Raw genomic sequence first — 22,903 nt, 5'->3', positions numbered from 1 at the left:
CAACATCACAGCATTTGTCTGAGGTCATCACTTGAGTCCCTCCTTAGCAGAGTCTGCCTTCCTCTCTCTCTCTTATCACCAATAAAAGCAGGGAAGGATGAAATTGACCTTCATCATAAACAACCTGTTCAAAGCCTAATAGGAAATCAAATGAGACAAACTTGTAAACACTTTGAGTGCTTTTCCTGCTCTGCATTTGTATTGGAGCTCTAATATGTGCTGGCCTTGTGTGACTTATGTTCACCTGTCTATAATTTTGGCTAATCTTGAAATAGAGTATAAAAAAAAAAAAAGAGGGACAAATTCTCAGCAAACCAAAGGAATGATCGTTACATGGACATGCAAGTAATGCACTGCATTGTGGGAACATCCTGCTGCTTCCTCGCACACCATATGCCTCAAATCGCATTTAGATAACTATGTTATTATACCAACCTCGGTAAAAGCTCTATTCGTGAGGGAAATTTGAGGGAAGACTGTCTCTTATTATATCCAAATTAGAGATATAAAAAGAGAGGAAAAAAAAACCCATCCAAAGTTAAAAGAAAAAAATGTTGGAAGTACAAAAGGCCATGTGCTAATGGAACAACTACATGTTGTGAATGTAATTACAGTGCATAGAAAAGGTTCCAGTTTTTGTCATTTGTTTAAATAAAAACAGTGATTCAATTTAGAAATGTTGACCTTTTGGGGCTGTGTTTTTCTGAGAGCAGTGACTGTCACATGCACTACTGCTTATTGAACACCTACTGAAGCTACCAAAATATAAAACAATAAATTTTGCTGCAATTGCTTACAGAACCTTTTTTTTTTTTGGGGGGGGGGGGGGTATTTTGTAATTCCATGTACAGTATGCTAGGCACAAATATAATTTTAGTATTAAGGGGTATAAGGGGTGTACTCGGTCTGCAACAATGAGTTGACACCCAAGACTCTTTACAAAAAGTTAAATGTCCCCTAACAAAAAACATAAGTTATAGAAGTTATTTTATGTTTATAATTATGTTTATGATTAGATTATGTGGCATATCCACCATGTGTATGAACTGTTACTGTGGAAACAATGCTATATGAAATCAATTACTGTCCAAGACATGGTTTATTACAAAATGTAATTCAAAAATTTAAATGTGTTGTGGTATAAAACAGTTTACAACAATAGCACAGTTAAATCGGTTATTCTGAGGTGTTGAACAATTTTCAATTCACTTTAACTGTCCCGAAGCAGCTTAACAGAGATAAAAAGATTATAAAATATGCATATACCATAATTTCCGGACTATAAAGCGCACCCATATATAAGCCTGAAGCACTGAATTTTAAAAATATTTTTATTTTGAACATAAATAAGCCGCACCTGTCTATAAGCCACAGGTGTCTACCTGATACTAATGAACTTTACACAGGCTTTAACGAAAGACACGGTGTAACTGGTGAAATATGTTGCGCTTCCTTTAGGAGCATAGCGGTATTTTGGGAATAGCCTGGCACTGCATTTTTCCCGCTATTACTGCATGTGTGCAAGACGAGGATTATGTCCTTATTAAGTTTCTTTGACTAACCCGTAACGCTGTTGCCAAGAAAAATAAAAAGCACGAGTTTTGGAAACCTGTCTCTGTTTATATTTTTTCTGTTGCAACTGGAGTTAGCGAGCTCTCCCTTAACCCAGACTCAACACGTTACAACGGCTTGTATCTAAACAGTAGCCTACCAAGAAAGTCATTGTTCACTGTCTTCCTCCTTCCTTTCACAACAATTTCTCTCGGGAGTTTATCTTTTGGCATCGTCGTGCGCTTATAAAAAAAAAAACTTTTTTTTTCCCGATGCCGTGCAGCTCAGAACACAGGTGAGGTGCATTTTTTCGTTTCCGTTCGGAAATTTCATTGGTCTAATGTTATGGGGTTCAGTTTTTTGGCTGGAAGTTTGTGAAACCGGGAAAATCCCAGGAAAAATTCATAAATAAGCCGCTTCCTTGTTTAAGCCGCGGGGTTCAAAACGTGGGAAAAAAGTAGCGGCTTATAGTCCAAAAAATACAGTATATGGTAGAGCCTATAAATTGAACTAATATAAGTTTAACTCTAATGAGCAAGCCAGTGGTAACAGTGGCAAGAAAAAACTCCCTGAGACTACAGGACGAGTAAACCATGAGAGGAACCAGATCCTCATCTGGGTGTCACAGAATGTCCATTCATTATAGTTCCATCATATTATCATATCCATCATACATTTTCTATAACAGCAGCTGACTAAAGCATCATTTATATTAATAGATTAGCAATAAGACCTACTTCAAAGGGATTTATAAAGCAAATGCTTGACAAACAGATTTGGAAGAAAAATCTATGTATTTATTGATAGTGTGTACTCTAAGTATACATCTTTGGTAAGGAGGGTGCAGTGTCAGCGCTGTTCTTTTATATTTCATCTTATTAGCTTAATTAAAAAAAGGCTGATCAGGTTTTTTTTTTCTGCTGTTACTGTACATCCTATTACAAGTTTTAACAGGAGCTGGTTTACTTAACAGATGTTTCTGCATGTTGTGTAACTATATATAGTGAAATGCAAAAAAAAATGTAAACAAATAAATACTGGTAAATTATTATAGTTTTTGGGGAAAAAAAAATAATTTCTAATAATAAAAAATTTCCAACCTTAGATTTTTTTTATTATTATTATACCGGCACACTTTCTTTGTATTTATTACTTAAGTCTGATTGCCTGAGAAGATACCACTAATGTATAGTTTAATATAATAAAGTATAACTATAGTATAGTATTGCAATACATCACTTTAACTGCATTTGTTATTGTGGGCCATGAAAGCTTTATGAACATTTTGACAACAAGGATGCCACACTTCCTAAAAATAATAATATACACTTGCTGCTGACAAGTATATAATGAAGGGAAAGCCTGTCTCTAACTCCCATTACATTAATGTTCCTTTGTGCGGCAGTCAGGGAGTTGAAAAAGTTTACATGAAAAGCCTGCTCTTTGTAATTACTTGCAGTTTTGGGACAAAATGTTGAGGTTAGGCACAAAAAAAAAAATGCTAGCGAGCAAAGAGGATTTACAGTTCAGCAAAGGCAAGAAGCTTCAAAAGCAAGCAGAGCTATTGTCATAAAGTAATTCCATTTTGTGAATATGCGCTTGACTGCTTATAGTGACAGCCTAGTCTTCAGCCTGTCTTTTCTAGCATCTCTCCCTACGCCAAACACTGACAGAATGTCATTTCCACATTCACAAATGCTGCAGTAAGAGCATGCCTTTTTTTTTTTTATGCTTTTTTTTTTTTCTCCAAGTACCAAATATACACCACTTGGGTGGAGGTTGAAATAAAATAAAAAATAGGCAAATATAGAAAGACACTCTTTTAAGTAACTAATTTTAAATCATATGAAAGAATTTTCGAAGCACTTTTTAGTTACAGTAGGTCTACCTGCCACACATTCCCGCGTGAACAACAGCTCAGGAGGGGAAAGATAAATGCTGTGTACATGTATTGAATATAAAGCTCAGATTTCAGAAAGGGGTGGGGTGAGGGAACTAGAGGTGTTGTAATGATTTTTAATGAGTTTAGTGCTCTCTCGTCTACTCATCACGTCTTGACAAAACAATATGACTGCAAACACCTGCTAGGAAGCAAGGAGAACGGCAACAAGACACACCACAGAAGAATGAAGACAAACAATGGTCTACTTTGCAATGAGAGTCACTCTGAAATGGGCACAGGCTGTCATTGCCACGTAGGCTAGGTCAATGTGTACAACCTTTTCTCTTTATAAGCCAGATGGAGAAGAAACCAGAGTCATGGGCCACACTCACAAATTATTTGCTGTAAAGTAAATAAAAGCAGGCCTGTTTGACCTTGCTGCATTGCTCATTAATTTAGGAATAGCATGCTAGGATATTTCTGTACATTTGAACAGAATTGTATGAATAAATATTACTGTTTTCTCTTACTAGTAATATTGCTTCCATTTCACTTATTTTTTGTGGTAAATGAAATAAATATGTTCAAAGACAGCCATTATAAAAGTTTATTTTGCTGTCATAGCTACTCAAAAGCTAGCTGGATGTACACATCTTTAAAGATTGTAAGATTGTCACTTGATAGATTTAACATGATAGTGACACCCAGTGTTCAAACCAGGAATTCTTTTCCAGATAGTTTGATAAATTTTACTTCTTAAAAAAAAAAGAAGGCCGTTAGTGTGAATAGAAAAAAAAGCAAAAGGCTGTAGTTTGGTTCTGGATACAATAGTATGAAATAAAGGAGCTGATCTTATTTATAATAATTCAATACCTCCATTTGGCTTATACTGCCTAATTCTTTTTTTCGCATTTGGCCAGAACAAATCCTAAATTCATCTCTACAATGTCTATCAAAAAAAAAAAAAAAAAGAGAGAGAGAGTCTCAAAAAGAACAATACAACTGGAGATTAAATTTCCATTAGTTATATGGTTCACATGGGTCACTCATGCAGAGCCAAGTGTGAGGCTTTGGATTTTAGCCCAGCAACCGCACATTTCTTCACACCCCTTTTACCAGCTGCTGCAGAGAGAAGTGTTGCTGTTAGGTGTGAGACAAGCAGATAGTGATCAAAACAGACATGTTAATGTGGGTAAAAGCAGGCGGTAGTGCAGGCTGAGTGGGGTGTGGGTTTAATCTAGCCCTGGTCAGGCCCAACTGAGCATGACAGCTCACTTTTTTTCGCCCTCTTTTCAAAATGCACAATGAGATATCCATAATGTATGAGGGAGCTGCTTCATGCCGTGCCTGCTCTCTACAACACAGCACATTACTGTATAGAATTGCCCTCGCTATTAGTAAACACCAACGCAGAATCCAGAGTGCGGATGGATGTTGCTTTTTATCAGAATATTAACATGTGCTGAAGTTAATTCAACAAAGTCTGTTCATAAGCTAATTATGCTTTTTTTGCTTGATGCAGAGATTCATTATAGCTGGACAGCAGATGTTTTCAGTAAAAATTAGTCATGAAACAATTATAGATCATTCATTGCTTATAAAATTCTGGATTAGCAACAAACATCATGAAATAATGACAACTGTAACATTTAGTTCTTAATTATTATTGACTAGTTCATACATGTAAATAATTATCACCAATTCACAAAAAGTCATGTTGCATTTCATAGTGGTACTTCACTCAGTCTGAACAGAGGAAGTGGGAAAATAAACATAGTTTTTCATTGTTGACTGTTAATAATAATAATAATAATAATAATAATAATAATACTAATAATAATAATAATAATAATTTCATTAAAATAAAAAATGCAAATATTCTTTTTACTAATTTGCTGCCTTTTGTAAAAAAGATGTATATAAATGCACGTGACTGAAAAAACTGCAACAGAGTATCTACTACAGACAGGATCTGCTTCGTGACTGGAAACTGCATCGTGTTTTCACTAAAATATTCGCATCCAGATCATTGTTTACCAGTTGACAACTCCTACCAAGAACTGCTACCATGATTAGAACATAATGCTTATTTTATAATTCATATACAATACAGACCATTTAAATGTTTATGGAAGTTAAAAAATCCCAGACATACAAACATAATACGTATAGAAACTCTGACTGTTTATACTAGAGATAAATTGATAGCGTACAGGTTTCTTCATGCTTATTATTTGTTTTTGGTCAAATTGAAGATGTATTTTTACAATTACAACATTAGCCGAACAAAGTTTGCTTCTTAGTTATCAGGACAACCTCACTGATTTAATCGTTAGCTTAGCTGAGATGAAATTGGTGTCAATCCAACAGCCACACCTGAGTCCTGGGTGATGTGTGTGTGAGATAATTTTGCTATTTGCCAGTTTGCTAGCCATTATGCTGCATTGTCTTCCCGACTCAGTGAATTCAAGCTAATCAGATTTTATATACGCTAACTCATTCATTGGAATTGTATTGATATATTTGCTAATGAAGCACAACAATACTCCAGATCATATCTTGCAAAAGAAACAAGCCTTAACTTCCCCTAAAAAAATGAAAATTGACACTTACAAATGCAACTTCCACACTGTAGGTTAATTTCATTTATCAACTGAGACAACTACAGGTCTCACTAGGAGGTCCATTGTGATTTCAAGTATATACTGGAGTGTTAGAGAAGCTGGTGTCAGTGTTTGTTTTAAGCACCGCACCCTATATTTCAAAGGGGAAATAAATATTAGTCAACTATGCATGTCTAAATTTGGCAAAGTGAAATTGATGCTCTTGGGATATTTGTGCCTTTGTGCACAAATACTGTGATGTCTATGGTTATATAAAATGAACAAAATGTTGATTTTGCCTGCTGCTATTGTTGCTGAGTGTAGAGCTGTTGGAAATAGTGCAAACAAGCACTGGCGCTCTATCACTTATTTGGCTATTTAAATTTAATTAGTTATTTAATTGGCAACACACACTGTCTCAGAGAAAGAATTAAATGTGAATAAGGTTTATGAATCCCAGGGCATATCTTAGTTCAAATATAAGACTAATGCAACTAGTATTCAAATAGTATTTAAAACAAAAATAGATTTAAATGTTAAATAAACCTTTTAACTTCAGTTAAGTGTGTATTCTTTGTTATTCACATCCAAATTGTGATATAACTGTGTGCTTCCTCTACTCCACACATATTAATGCAGTGGTATGTGAAGACAGCTATATTTCCTATACAAACCAGAAGTGTATGTGTGACCCATCTAGACTCGCCGGCTGTAGATTAGCTTACCTATTCATTTTCAGAGGCAGCCTCCTGGCAGCGACTGAAGCACAACTGAAGAAGACATTCTGGCACCAAAGAAGATGTCTGTAGCACATAATCTGAGCCTAGAGATTTTCATCTCTTTCCATCACTTTCATGTGACTGATCACAGAGAAGTTATAGCACTACTGCCGTGACAAATAAATCAAGACACAAGTGCGCTGATTCTACTTCTCATGGAAAAAGGAAAAAGAAAATCTTTAAAATACTTCTTTCTTTTTTGACTTCACCATTCTTTCACAACAACATGATTAGCCATCATGGAATTTAGACAAAATTGATAGTGGTGAATAAATAAGGGCTTTGCCTAAAAATGTTTCTACTAATACCCTGTAAGCTGCAAACCTTTCATCGCTTTTTCACTTTTATTACTCTGACAGTCTGTGCTCTCCTGTGATAATTGGGAACATGTGCAGTCAAAAACCTAGTCAACACCACAGTGCTCACCTGTGAGTGAGCAGTCATGCTGATAAGACTGATTAATGCTATTCCTAAACTGTTATATAGTGTAGTGTTATATAGTATACAGTGTGCATCATTAACTATACTATTGCTTTTTAAAAGACGTTAAAGAACTATAGCCACATTAATTAACACTGGACACATTTTGAGACCATGCAGAGTACACTGCCTTTAATTATTTGCATTGTTCATGTCATGTTTTTTTTATGTCACAAAGGCAATTTCATATTGTTAACTAAGTTGCTGTTTGTGAAGTGTGAAGTAATTATTGGGCTCATTAACAACAAAAAATTGTATTGCTCGAGTTTGCACTTTACTATTGTGATGATCTGAAAGGAATGGATGCATTCTGTAGGGATTCACCTCAAACAGCTTTTTATACTGCATTTTGAACAGACTAAAGATGTGACTGAGAATGTCTGGCCCCCAAAATAACACTTTGTTTGAACAATTTTCTGTATGTTTTTAAAAGTTTGGTGAAAAACTGTTATATTTGTACCAGACATCTGGATTATACACAGTAGCAAGAAAGTATAATTTTAAAATAAGGAAATGCTATCGTGGGGATGAGGGACAGCTATAGGCTCTTTATTAGCATTAACATCTACAGTACAGCTGTGTCTGTGCAGCCCCTAGTATTTATGTTTGATTTGAGTATTCATGTGTTATTTAATTTTAGACATTTGGCTCTGCAAAAAATATCACTGATCTGTGATGAAAGTGACAGCAAAAGTTGTTTTAAATAGGAAATGACTAAACTGTCAACAGTTTGAGATGTAGTTTTCGCTGTGTCGGTGCTACTGGCTTTTGAATTTTTAGATAAAGCAAATATTTAAGAAGCAGCTGCTGAATGAGTGATCTCTACCCTCATAAACTCTCTTAATATGCAATCATAAATAAAAACTTTTTTTAAAGATAGAGATATGTTTTCAGACTTTCATATTCTGACCACTGCAAAATGATGACCCATTATTATTGACCAGGTTCCATGTTTTTTTTAGCTATAATAATGACAGAACTCCAAAATGTAGCCAATTGTGACTTACCCAAGAAACATCAGTAACAATGTGTCCTTTTTGCACGAATTACTGGTCTGGAGCTTTCTGAAAGCCAGGACACTCAGTATTCCTTAACTAGAATGCCAGTGATTCTGCTGGACAACAAGTGTCAGTTGGACTTTGCAAGATTGAAAGCATTACTCAATTGTATCCATGCCCTTCCCACTCAATCTTGTTGAGACAACTTGTTGCATTCATAATTGCAAGGTTTGTGAAGCAGAACTAGATGCACAAATCAGTATGTGAAGGGTAGCCATTGTGTTCACAATGCAATATGCTCCTGCAGCTCAGCCCATTAGAAAGCCTTTAATTTCCCACCATGGAGGGCTGTCTGATTCATGAGGCCTCCAGGAGCAATAACCCAGTGATTTATCCTCTACTAGCCCAGGCGCAAATGGGAGAAGGAGAGAGAGGCTAATGATGCACCATTGCTGCCACTTAGCCAATGCTTTAACAAATAAAGATGGAAATAAAGATGGATCCAGAAAAAAAGAGTGTCAGCATCTTCCAGTCTTGTTGTGCTGCATACAATCTCAATGCAAATTTCAAATGTTCCTATAATGAGACTAAAGGATCTGTTTGGTAAAGGCTAATTTACCCTTTGTTAAAATGTTCTGTTATATTATCATTGAAAATTAAACATGCTTCTTCTAATAATTCTAACATGCTTTCCTGCACATCACAGTTATAATAAGCAAGTTAGTTACCACAGGCATCCTGTCACCTAATAACAGGCCATAGTCTGGCCATTCTCCTTTGACCTTTTTTATCAACAAGCCAACAGGCCTGCTGACCTGCTGCTCATTGGAGGTTTTCAGCACCATTCAGATTAAACTTTAGAGACTGCTGGTAATAATATCAAAAGAGAACACTACTTCCCCAAAGCAGTCCTTCACCCACCAACAGTCTGTTTTTCTCCCTTTTGATGATAGTTCATGTGCATATTTACTGAAGCATTTGATCTGATTTTGCATGATTGTATACATTGCACTGCTACCACTTGATTGGCTGTTTGGATAACTGCATGAATAAGCAGGTGTGCAGGTTTTCCTATTACAGTGGTGGTTGAGTGTATATATACAAGCTGTAAATGAAAACTTCACTACTTTTTCTTGACTCAAGCATATATATATATATATATATATATATATATATATATATATATATATATATATATATATATATATATATATATATATATATATATATATATATGCTTGAGTCAAGGAAAAGTAGTGAAGTTTTCATTTACAGCTTCACCCAACCCTATCAAATGGGACACACACACAGTTTTTGTCTGTATTTCTGTTTTAACTTCAGTGAACATCCACCAGAAGTAAAACTTATTTAGAAGAGAGATCAAATCATGCATTTTACTGTTTCTAAATGCCAACTTGGGGGTAAACCTAAACGTGCCACTGTTGGACTTCCTGACCAGACATGTGCCATGTATTAGGTGACTCTGTCTGCATTTTGGGTGACAGTACAAGCTCTGGTAGAGAGAAATAATTAATGGGTGTTTAAATTTCCATGATTCTGCAGAAATGTATTAAGCATACAGTAATTTCCAGCATCAAGGAAAGTTGTGACATGTGGGCTGTAATTGCAGAACTGGACAGCATAATAACACAAGCGACTCTGAACCTACCAAGCCGACAAAGTATTTTCTTTTGGTTTTAAAATTCTGTGAAAACAATTTATTTAATTTTTCACTTTTCTTTGAACTATAGCCTTAATAAGCTATGGTTGATATAGTTGCTTAGGGCTGTTTCAAATACAGGAACTAGAAACAAAAATGACGACTAATCATTCGGCTTAGAAGAAAATGACAATGGCTGAGGGTAAACATGTACTGAGAAGCCCTTATGGGCATCCATAATTAAGTAAGTGAGTTTGTATGAAACATAACCACAAGGTTATTTTTTAATTAAAGCAAAATAATTAAGGAAAGGCTGGTGCATTTCACGACACTGTTTAATTAATCATTGTATGATATAGAAACATACATTAGCAAAAACCCTGCAAAACAGTGACACACACACTGTGAAAAAATGCTGAATATTGATAATTTATTTTTATCAATTAAGAAAATATAAAGTAAATGAACATACAAGAAATCCAAATTAGATCAATAGTTGGTGTGAATATTCTTTAGACTTTCTAAAACTTGCAAGTCACTGATTTTGTAGGATCAGTGTCTGTATAATTAACCAATTATATCAAACAGGTACTAATGATCATCAATTTCATATGTAGGCTGAAACACTGTCATTAACTAACAGAAACAGCTGTGTAGGAGGCTTAAAACTAGACGGGGAACAGACAAACAGTTTCATGTCACAGTTCATTCACCAAGACTGAGCACAGCAACAATTCACAAGGTAGTTAAAGTGCATCAGCTCTCCCAGCACAGGAGGTGCTGTTTAAGCACAAAAAAAATGTATAATGTTAGATTCAGTGGCTGGCCAAGGAAACTTAATTCAGCAAATAAAAGAGGTCTGAAGATGTCCTTCAGTGCCATCAGCAAGAACTGGTGGGAAACCTACCCCCATTAACTGTCTTGAGTCGGGCCAGAAGTAGTCTTTATGGAAGAATTGCAGCAATGAAATAATGACAAGCAACAACTATGCATGAAAACATAGTAACTGGGGTGCAGACAAATGGCAGCAGATGCTATGGATTGATGAGCCAAAATCTAAAATATTTGGCTGAAGCAAAAAAAAAGGTTGTTTGCCAAAGGTCTAGAGTACAATAATTAGTGTCTGCAGGCATGATGGAGGTTTTCTGTAACTTTGAGCTGCAATTCTACAAATTGAGTTGGGTATTTGGTCAGTATTAATGGCGTCCTCAATTCTGAGAAATACAGATAGATAATTGTCTATCATGCATTACCATCAGGGTGGCATCTGATTAACCCCAAATGTATTCTGCAGCAGGACAATAATTCAAACATACAGCCAATGTTATTATGAACTATTTTCAGCTAGGAGAACAGCAAGAAGTCCTTGAAGTAATAGTTTTGGCCCATACAGAGCCTGTCTGGGTTTACATGAAGAGACAGAAGGATTGGAGTTATTTAAAAAACTGTACCTAGAGGTATATGTGTACCATGGAGAATTGATGCTGTTTTTGAGGTGGTCACACAAATAAAGATTTAATTTGGATTTCTCTTCTGTGTATTTACTTTCTATTTTATTATTATTATTTGACACAAATGAACACACATTTCTGAAAGCTTTCTTATTTTACAGCCTTTTTTCACAAGTGCATTTAATAAGTGTTTCATACTTAAATAAAATATTATTAAATTAACTATACTTTAATAAAGCTTTTAAACTTGCATAAATAACTTGAGAGAATTTGTGGGAGAATCTATACTTTGATAAATAGTCAAATTAAACAAATCATTTTATTAAGGACACCTGTACAGTCATGTGGTAGCAACAAAATGAAAAAGGTCACAGCTACATCTCAAGTGTTCACCTGAAATGTATAAATATATATATATATATATATATATATATATATATATATATATATATATATATATATATATATATATATATATATATATATATATAAATATATAAAATGTGATCTTGTGACTTTGATTGCACCATAGATATTTGTACCAGATGGATTAGTTTGAGTATTTCATATGCTTCTGATCTCTTGGGATTTTTCACACAACAGTCACACAAATAACAAAGCAAAAACAAAATGACGTGACATGATTGGCTGTGACATGATTGGCTGTTTGGGAAGCACCATAAATGTGCAGGTGTAGTTTAAAAGTGACCAGAGTGTGTAGGACCAGTCTGGGTTTATTATTCAATATGAGCTGAAGAGTAAAGGAGTGCTAATTAAAAGTGCCCATTGTCACTTTACACAAGAGGCTCTAATCATCCACAAAGGAGACATTGTGGCTGCAGGTTTTCAATCCAACCAGTTAAGTAGGATCTATACCTAATAGTTGCTTGAAGTCTAGCACGAATCGATTAAGCAACCGGAATCAGTTGTAGTTTCTGCATGGTTGGAATTAAAAACACCCCTGTCATAAAATCTCCTCCAATCTCTCATGTACACAACATACATAAAAGAATAAGGGCATACACAAACAGAAAAGACAGAAGGGGAAGAAACATGAGTTGGCCTGTTGAAGGCTGAGGAAAGGTCACAGCAGTGCAGCAGCTGGAATCTGTTAAAGAGAATCACACCAGAACAACAACAACAAAAAGATTAAAGAAATGATTACATGTAACACCAAATCTTTTTACCGCTTTATCATTATTTGAATTATAAAGAATATAGTGGATTGCATTCAAACTCAGTCAATATTTTATACAAGCAAATGTAAATATTTAGAGTTGGGTGAAGTAATGCAGATTCAGACATGGGTTGTAGAGTGGCTTAAGTTGATTTTGCAGGTACTTTTTCTTAAGTAGAATTATCTTAGACATGTTTTGTTTTTTTATAGTGACTAGAAAACAGCCTTTAAAGTCAAGCACTTGTCTTTATGCCACTACAATATCAGGGAAATGCTGTAATACACTGCCAAATAAAAGCATAAAAAGACAATTTAAATGAAATGAAAAATATATAAATAAAAAAAATCGAATACAATAACATGCGGGAAGAATGAGAAGACAGTAGGCATCGAATGCACATATAAAAGTCTATTTTGTTGTACAAGTTGTTTTGGCACCATTCTGTACATTCTATAAAATTTATTTACTGCAAACTTTATTATATCTCCATTCTATTTTTTATTCTTATTCTGCTTTTATTTTAATTTCATCTCCCTAATCTTTCATTCTTAACCTTAATATCTATCTACATATGTCAAAGACCAAAATAATTTTACTGCATGTAGATCTGACCATCCTTACAATGTCATACTGTGTATGGTTGGTTATGTGACAAATAATATATATATTTTGCTGCATAAATAATCCTCCTTGTGATATTACAATAATTACTGTACATTTGGTTCAATGTAACAATTTGGCTTCCACCCTTAATATAATTCCAAGCATTGCATTTTATTTTTTTAAGCTACAATGTACTGGGGTTGAGAATTCTTAATGCGAGTGCAAGGGGATTCTTTTTAGATTCTTTAATCTGTATTTGTATTACATCAATGCACAATTGCAAAAAAAAACAAACAAAAAAAAACATGCAGATGGGAACCATTTAGGCATGTAAGCTGACCAACCATTTATGCCTACAGTTAGCATGAAGAAAAGTACTGTCTCTAATTAAGATTTCTCTTCTGATGTCCTCAGGGAAAAAATACATTTGCTCTTGCTTTGAGTGGCATGATAAAGGGGGTATTAACAGCCAAAATGTGACTGTATATGAAATGCATACGTTCCAGCATGATAAACTGTGTTTACATCAAACTGTCAGATAGTGGCACTATTAATAGAGCTTAAGTTCAAGGTCAGAACTGCACACATCTGAAACATGCTTCTGTTTTTGGCAAACTTGCACAAATCCTATGGAAATGTCTCTGTATTGCTGTAGTCGAGTTCTGATGCGTAACTTAGCTGTAAATGAAGCGATATATTCTAGAATTAACCTGAGGTTCAGACTGCATTTGTGATTAAAAGTTTTAATTAAGTCCAGGCCAGAGTTCAATGAGTTTAAAATGGAAGAAACTCATTAATCACCTTTACTGGATGGTTCATTAAAAGGGCAAAACCAACACTGATATATGTCATATGTCTATATGACAGTTTAGTATGGCTTAATGAAAAGTGGCAAAAGACAGCAGCTATACCAGCAGCTACATGCTTCCCACCCACTCATTAATCAGTTATTAAGCTTTGTTCCCATGACTGCCAATCTGTACAGTGGTAATGAGCTGAATATGTTTATCTGAAATTGAGTTTCATGAGACCTTTTACAATGAGGTACATGGTGAAGCAGGCTCTACCTTTTCCATTTTTTTCCCCACATGCCCAGTTTCTCTTACTCAGCTTCTGTCCATCCTGTCCAGCTTTACTTTTCTGCTTCACTGCCTGCGACATTACCTTACTTTTACATCACACATCTATTACCTGCCTTCCATTCCCTTTAGACACAAAAACACTACACTCACTCACTCTATACGCCTTGTGTCTGCTCCACTGGGGGAGGAGAGAGAAGAGAAATGGGAAGGTGGGGAAAGCACAATCCATGAAATAAGAGCAAGTGGACCTGCAGCTTTTTTTCTGAAGGAGTGATGGGCATGATGGTTTTCTCACTACCGTCACTCTGTCCCCAGGCCATGTCTCACTAACCTCCTCATGCTCACAACATACACACACACACACACACACACACACACACACACACACACACACACACACACACACACACACACACACACACACACACACACACACACACAAGAATATTCCAGTAACTATGTAAGAGCACTTTGGTTATACAAACACCATTGGCAAAATAATAGAATATTCACAAAATAGTTTAACATCTCGTTTGTGACACTATTGATGTTAGGAAATATCTTAAAAATGTATAACTAATCTTACTCTCTGTCTGAAATTGTGGCCTATCGTTTTATTTCCTGAAAAGAATATACTCATGCTAAATTATTTGAACAGCTGCAGTGCACTGTTAGATATCTGGGGGGCATTTGACATTTAACATACACATTCAGACCTAATTAAAAAAGGCCCAAACGTCCACAATAGTGTACCATATAGCAAGGTCATTCTAAGACCATTAGAGGAACAGGTACTCAAAGTACAAAAGAGCGGAACACGGATTAAGTGTGTAAAATACTCCAACATATGCTGCTGAACTAGAACAACTGATATTCAGGCAGAACAGAAACTACACTGCATGTTGTATCAAATTATATTTATTTTATTTATATTTTCTTTTTTTATTAAATCATGTGTTTTTACATAGTATGTGACAATTTCAAGCTTTTGTTATTTTCCTTATTTACTCTTGAACCTATTTGCACCTATTTGCAAATACATCAATAATCTGTCTCATGTATCCTCAGATTGATGATATCCTGATCTACTTGAACTCTGTAGTAAGGAACATTCAACAGATAAAAAGATTATTTCAGAAACTCATGAAACTCTTTGACCATGAGGAGAAATAAGTATTGCACAAGTCTTAAATAACATTTCTGGGCCTAACATACTTTATAGGTCAAGTATGTGTCAAGTATGATCATGTATCCTGCCAATGTCCAAGCAACAGCAACTGCTTATTGCCCAAAGTGTATCAGATATCCCAATATTCTTTAAACTTCCACTCATGTTTCATCTGAATCTTCTATTTCAAATGTGATAGGCACCTCCAAGAAAATCGTATGTTCAATGCCCTGAAGCAAGACTTCACCACATCCCTGATTCTAAAGTATACTGATCATAAGATCAACAACACCACTTGACTTTACCCAATGCCCTTAAAATATGAGCTGTCACTTTTAACCTTATCAGCAAATACCACTGTTATTACAAGTTATAAGGCATGGAATGGTTAATTAAACCTGCCATGCCATTACCATACAGGCTGGGTTTCCCAGTTGGCTGCCAGCTGTAAACTCTATCGGTCCCACCAGATCTATCCAGCAATTCTATATTGTCAGTGATTTTATTACAGATTTGCCCTCCTTTCAAAGATGTTTAATTTCTCTCAGGTTTTTTGCTTTCCTTGCTTAACCACAACATTTAAAACAGCTCAAATGTTATTGCATCATGTTCTAATACTAAAGAAATACATGCTGACAGACATTTCTCTGAAACTCCAATGTATGAATCAGGCAACTAAGTATGGCTATCAACTTAGGTCCATTTGGGATTTGTAGAAAAATCATGCCTCACTACATCAGACCATTTGAAATAATCCAACACATCACTGCAGTTACCTCTGAAGAAACCTATAAACTACAACTGTGACAGTATTACCTATTCCCAAGCTCCCATGTCTCACTGCTCAAGCCTGCCATTCTTATTCCACTATATGAAGCTAACAGCAGAGTCAAACAGCAGAGTCAAATCTGTAGCAAAAAAAAATAAAAATACCATATAATATAATATATTGAAATTAAACTTTAGAGAATGCATTAACTTCATGGAAATGCATGTGTCCACCTAGCCAGGAAAAAACCCCATGTTTCCCCCATGTATGCTATATAGTGTTGTGATTTTCCATTTCTGTATGGTTGGTCTTATAAACACACAATTCAAATGGCACATTCATTCTTTGACACAGATATAACATTCCCAGCAGCTGTTGCACAATACTCTTTATGGAAATGGCATCACTGCTCTTACCACATAATTGGTATTGCCACATGCCTCGGTTTGTGATATTGTTTCAAAAGCTGCAAAATAACTGTGACAATATGTCTCACTAAGTATTTCTAAGATACAAACAAAAGGAAATTCTGAACTGATATTCTGCCAGAAAAGAGGATGAAATAATAAGTGAGTGAAAAACGTGTGTGGGGGGAGGGTAAGACAGTAACAATATGTACACCGATGAACGTCTATGTGATGTTTGCTCATAGAAACAAATCTGTCCATCAGATTTGATGTAAGCATGACTACTATGGGGAAATGTTGGCTAAGAACAACAACAGAGTGGGAGGAGAGATATAAAGTGTGTGAAGAAGAAAAGAGAGAGGGGAAATAAGAAAAATGTGAAAATTTAAAAGAGAGAAAAAACACTGCTGGAACCAAAAGAAGAGGACTAAAGGCAACGATGGATAAAATATATAATTTCTGCACTTGAGTATAAGTCTAATACCTATGTTTGAATAGTACTTCATAGTACTCTTTTAAATTGTATAACATTATAAAAGTACTTGTTTTTTTAATGCACTTACAGTGCACCTGAGAGTATTCACAGCGCTTCACTTATTCCACATTTTGTTTTGTTATAGCCTTATTCCAAAATGGATTACATTCATTACTTTCCCCAAAATTCTGTGTATATAATATATATATAAAATACGTGTTTAAAAACTTTAGCACCAATTACAGCCTCAAGTGTTTTTGAGTAAGATGATACAAGCTTGGCACACCTATTTTTAGGCAATTTCTCCCATTCTTCTTTGCAGAACCACTCAAGCTCTTTCCGGTTGAATCGGGAGCATCAATGCACAGCCATTTTCAGATCTCTCCAGAGATGTTCAATTGGTTTTAAGTCTGGGCTCTGTCTGGGCCACTCAAGGACATTCACAGTTGGAGTTGTCCCATAGCCACTCCTTTGGAATCTTGGCCCCAGTTTGCACTTTGGAGCAGGTTTTAATTAAACACGTCTCTGTACATTGCTGCATTCATCTTTCCCTCGATCCTGACTAGTCTCCCAGTTCCTGCTGCTAAAAAACATCCCCAGTGCATGATGCTGCCACCACTATGCTTCACTATAGGGATGGTATTGGCCAGGTGATAAGCGGCCTGGTTTTCTCTAGACATGGCCCTTGGAAATCAGGCCATGAATTCTTATGGTCTGAGAGTCCTTCAGGTGCCTTTTTGGAAAACTCCAGGTGGGCTGCCATATGCCTTTTACTTAGTTGCTTCTGTCTGGCCACTCTACCATACAGGCCTAATTGGAAAAGTGCAGAAGAGATGGTTGTTATTCTGAAAGGTTCTCCTCTCTCCACAGAGAAATGTTGGGGCTCTTTCAAGGTGACCATTAGGTTCTTGGTCACCTCTCTGACTAAGATCCTTCTTATTGGGAAGGGAAGAATCCTGGTGGTTCTAAACTTCTTTTTACAGATTATGGAGGCCATTGTGCTCACTGGGTCCCTAAATGCTGCAAAAGTTTTTCTGTGCCCTTCCCTGCTGTTTATGATGTCTAGATCTATGCCTTGATACAATCCTGTCTTAGAGGTCTACAGACAATTCCTTTGACTTAATGACTTGGTTTGTGGTCCGACATGCACTATTAACTGTGGGGCCTTATATAGACAGGTGTGTGACTTTCCAAATCATGTCCCATTAACTGAATTTACCACAGGTGGACTCCAATCAAGGTGTAGAACATCTCAAGGATGATCAGTGGAAACAGGATGCACTTGAGCTCAATTGTAAGTATCATGGAAAGGCTGTGAATACTTATGTACATGTGATTTTTTTTTAGTTTAAAATAAATTTACAAAGATTTCAAACAAACTGCTTTCACGTTGTCATTACGGGCTATTGTTTGTAACATTTTGAGGAAAATAATGAATTAAATGTATTTAAGAATAAGGCTGTAACATAACAAAATGTGCAAAAAGTAAAGTGAAGTAAAAGTACTTCTATCAGAACCGTATTTGAATAATTTATGTGATTTAATATTCCAATCTTCTCATATTAAAGAGAGGTTTCTTTTGTTACAGACCCACATTGGACATATTTTGGGAGTACTTGGGAGTAATGAGAACAGTCAGGTTAAATTGTTTGTCTTTTTTTGATGCATACACTTCAAAGTAATAAAGGACAGCGTTTTTCCTGAAATGTAGTACAGTAAAAAGATTTTCATTAAAATGCATTCAAAATAAAAATAATAAAAATGAAAAAAAAAAAATTAAAAAAAAAAATAGAGATATTGAACAAATGTACAGTAACAAATAAAATATATTTTTAAGATACAATGTGGTGGAGAAATGTTTAGCAAGTAGGAAAGGAACACCAGCTTTGAAGCAATGGAGATCAGAGGGCTCCCTCCAAACAGACTCCTTTTCGGGCCAAGTTTTAGACTCTGCTGGCGATATATTGTAAACTTCAAAGCTACCACAGGGAGGATCTCAGACATTCACTAGCTCCCAGCCAACTGTACCTTCACCCACCAGCATTAAGCCTTACAAAGAGAAAGAGGGAGCTAGAGGACATCTTACACAAGTCCACCATTCTAGAATCCCCATAAAGGATAAAAATGTGAGATCTACAAACATATGTTAACAGGTAGGAATCTTAGTTACGGTAGCTTTTATTTTAAATAACTGAGCATAAACCTTTTCATGAAAAGATAAACACAACATAATGAGCAACAATTTAATTTACACATAAGATAGCATTTAAGTTCAGGCCTGAGCGGATGGATTTATTTATTTTTATATATATATATATATTTAAAAAATTATTTTTTTCTTTTTTTCAAGCCAAATTACAATGATTTGAAAGTCAAATGCTTTTTATGACAAATCAATGTGGCCTCTAGTCTGTGCTTATCTGTTACTTTAAGTTTTTAACAGGCCCTTTCCTGCTTTAATACACACAGAAAGTCAAGCTGTGCATGATGCTGTGCTCCCTGAGTGCTATCAACCCAGCTCTTTCCATCGGAATATGAGCAGTTCAGAGTGCTGATCATGCTACTACCGTGGCAGCTTAAACCTTCATCAGGGGTTGTGGGGAGCCAAGCACAACCAATCAGCTTTATGTCTTAGTGCTTCCTTAAGATGACGGCAGCAGAAAACGTGGGATGAGGGTGTCTGTTCTAGAAGAAATAATATATATTTTTTATTTTCATTTTTTTTATGCAAGTCAATGATATGCAAGTTTAGGTTTGGAATTAAAAATAATACATGCACAATACATTTTTACATTAACGTATTTGAAAGAAAAAAAAAACAAAACAAAAAAACACTTTAATCAGTAAAACACAGACAGTGTAAAAACAAACACTATACAACAAAAGACTGCATGTCAGACATTAAAATGACATTAGCTTGGCTTCTAAGGCTTGTACCCTACAGTACAGCCACTTCCCAAAAACCTAGTGGAAAGAATGCCTATTATTATTCCAGCAAAGGGAGGACAAAATCTGGAATGTTCTAAAAAGCACATATGGGTATGATTGGTTAGGTGTCCACATAGTTTTGGCCTTATAATGTATATATGAGACTGTTACCTTTCATCACACTACATGCGTAATGACAGCTATTTCAAACAACTGACATTTTAAGTCACCTTTGACATATAGAAAAATACACAGGCACATAAGCAAAAAAAAAAATGCTCTGGAAGATTGAAGTAATTATTATTATTATTTTTTTAACAGATCAAGCTATTTGACTACTGACCCTTAGTTAGATGTGAACTCAGAAACTTCTCTCACTCAGAAAAGAAAGTGACTAATGTCTTGAATTAACTTGTTGTTTATTCCTGCCTGGAAGCCATGAAATAACCCTATTAAATCAAGTAGTCGCCATGCCATTAATCTCAAAGTAGCAAACTAGTTCCACACAGCTAATGTGGTTTGGAATTAGCATGAGGTGAGTTTACCCACAAAGCCTTGTCTAAAAAGATTTAGGTTTAGATAGAGAGCTTCTTGTCACACTTTGCAGTAAATGAGTGGATTAACTACCGGTACTCTAGGTCTAAGCAAAAACTGGATCCACTTTAGTATCTAGAACCAGCCTTATTAGATAAGTTTATCTTCGTATTTAACACAAGTAGATGCTTCATTTACTGAACCAATAAATGAAAAAAAAAAAAATTATAAATTTTTTAAAAATTAATAATTGGATAAATGCTGAACATGTTTGTGGCTTAACAAATCACATGTATTTATGTAAATGATTTAGATGATGGTACTGTCACTGACAGTGTGCACAGTATCTTCAATATATGGTTGAAAACCTACCTCTTCCTGAAACACCTAAATTAGGACTTTCCAAGTTTGCTTTGTAAAAATTGAGATTTGTAGTTTGATTTATCTTAAGTTTGTTATCTAGTGTACCAGTGTAGATTTATTTTATTGCTGGAGACTCAAAGCACTTTCGTACGTCGATCTGAAAAAGGGCGTCTTCTAAATGCCGCAAATGTAAATGTACATGCACTTCTTCAGTAAAACTTCTTCAGTTTTAAGCATGATTCTTAACAGTTCAGAGGGACTAGAGAGCTCTTCAAAAGTAATAACTAGGTGCCACAATGAAATAAATCATACAAACTTTACTAGCTACACTAATTAAAAATAAAAAGATGAGTGCTGTGTTCGTCTAGGTTTGTTAGCTGCTCATACTGTTAGCAAGGATACTTGATAAACTTGATATTTACATGTTCTGCCTGTGTTGTAATAGATTTCCTTTGGGTTTCTCAGTTTCCCCCTACCTGCCAAAAGCATGGTCATTGGTGTACTGGCTGCATAAAATTTCCTCAAGGTGTGAAGGAGTGGGTGAATCTGTGTGCTTCAATAAACTGCGATCCCATTCAGTATATATTCCTTTCTCATGCCTAAATTTCCAAGGATATGCTTGATGCTGACCAGGATAAAGTTTTTACCTAAGGAGTTTTCCTAATGTACATCAAAGTCATGCCTAGAGAGTATAATTATATACATGTGTAAGCACTACAAAGTTAAAGCTTGTTGCTGGTACGCTAATGGATCCCTCTATAGCACTAACATTAATACTAAACTAAAGATTAGACTGACTAGAATAATTCTTTACAAGATGCTACACGATCACAAACAGCAGCTATGGACAGACTTCAAAAAATGTATAGTAGTGTGTGTTGTGGCCTGTAAAATGAAGTGTTAATTATCAGGGTCCATGGGGTACAATATCTAGAGTAATCTCCTCATGGTCTATACTAGCAATATAAATGACAAAAAAACAATTTATAGACGATTAAAATCTATGCCAATAGCACATGCATTACTAGTGTTATATAGGTCACTGCATTGAAATAAACCCAGAAACATCTTAACCTTAAGAGTCATTACTCACACTTGATTATTAATGGAAAAATTATACTGATTTTTAATAGAAATAAAGTAAAAAAAAAAAAAAATGAATAAAGTTTTGCTATCTTAAATATCCTGCCTCCTGGATTTTCCTCCTCTTTGCAATGTTTCCCCAGGAATCCAGCTCGATGTTGACAACTAGGCTTTATAAATTCATTTAAATAAGCCTCTTTATTTAGGATGCTGGGTGCTCTGTTTCACTGAGAGAAAAACAGCATTAGCTGTTAAATATAAAAACTTTGTTTGAGCATTAACTCAAATATTTATCAAGGTGCTTGAAAAGTCTTGTCTCTGTAAAGTATTCATAGCCAAAAAAAGTAAAAAAAAAAAAAAAAAAAAAAGAAAAAAAAAGAAAAGGAAAAATGTATTGCAGACAAGTTCAAGACTCAGGCTCAAAGGTTTGATTCATGCTCTCTTAGACATAATCTTTAAGAATTGATTTTCAGCCAATCAGTCAGTGGTACTGGACTGGTGTAGTGGTTAGGATTCCGTGCTCATACTGCCACAGGCCGTGTTCAATTCCTGGTCAGGAAGCGCTATAGGAAATGTGGTGGCTTATTGTTACGGCTTCGAGCTACTGATTGGAAAGTTGTGTTTAAATCTCAGTACCAGCAAGTTTCGAAAGCTGGGTTCTTTTAATTCTTGAATGTTTAACTCTACAAGAGCTCAAACATGTCACTTTACATAAATAAACCAAAAAAATATATACAATAAGAAGAATCCACTAACAATCATCTTCAAAGGACAGAGCACTAAAATAGAACAACCATATAACAGATTGTCTTTATAACGTGAGAAGGAAAAGTGGGATAAAAAGGCAATGCAAAGTATTATGCCTGCCAAGGAGAACCAGTGATCAGCTGCTGCTTTTCGCCTTGTGTG

The 22,903-nt window shown here is 35.3% G+C and overlaps 1 protein-coding gene across 2 annotated transcripts in view; it reads right to left on the bottom strand.

Moving 5' to 3' along the window:
• Positions 1–11,890: 11,890 nt before the first annotated feature.
• tsnare1 (T-SNARE Domain Containing 1) overlaps positions 11,891–22,903 on the bottom strand; it is a 229,432-nt gene continuing 218,419 nt past the window's right edge. Inside the window, exon 12 of one of the 2 annotated variants that reach the window (XM_083548754.1) lies at positions 11,891–12,512. The gene's annotated coding sequence lies outside the window, so the exon portion shown is untranslated. The remainder of the gene's footprint in view (positions 12,513–22,903) is intronic. The other variant, XM_083548755.1, reaches the window with a different exon arrangement.

Source organism: Silurus aristotelis (genome assembly GCF_946808225.1).
Source record: "Silurus aristotelis genome assembly, chromosome: 1".
NCBI lineage: Eukaryota > Metazoa > Chordata > Actinopteri > Siluriformes > Siluridae > Silurus > Silurus aristotelis.
The sequence above is the reverse complement of the archived record's forward strand: the minus strand, read 5'-3'. Positions and strand labels throughout refer to the sequence as shown.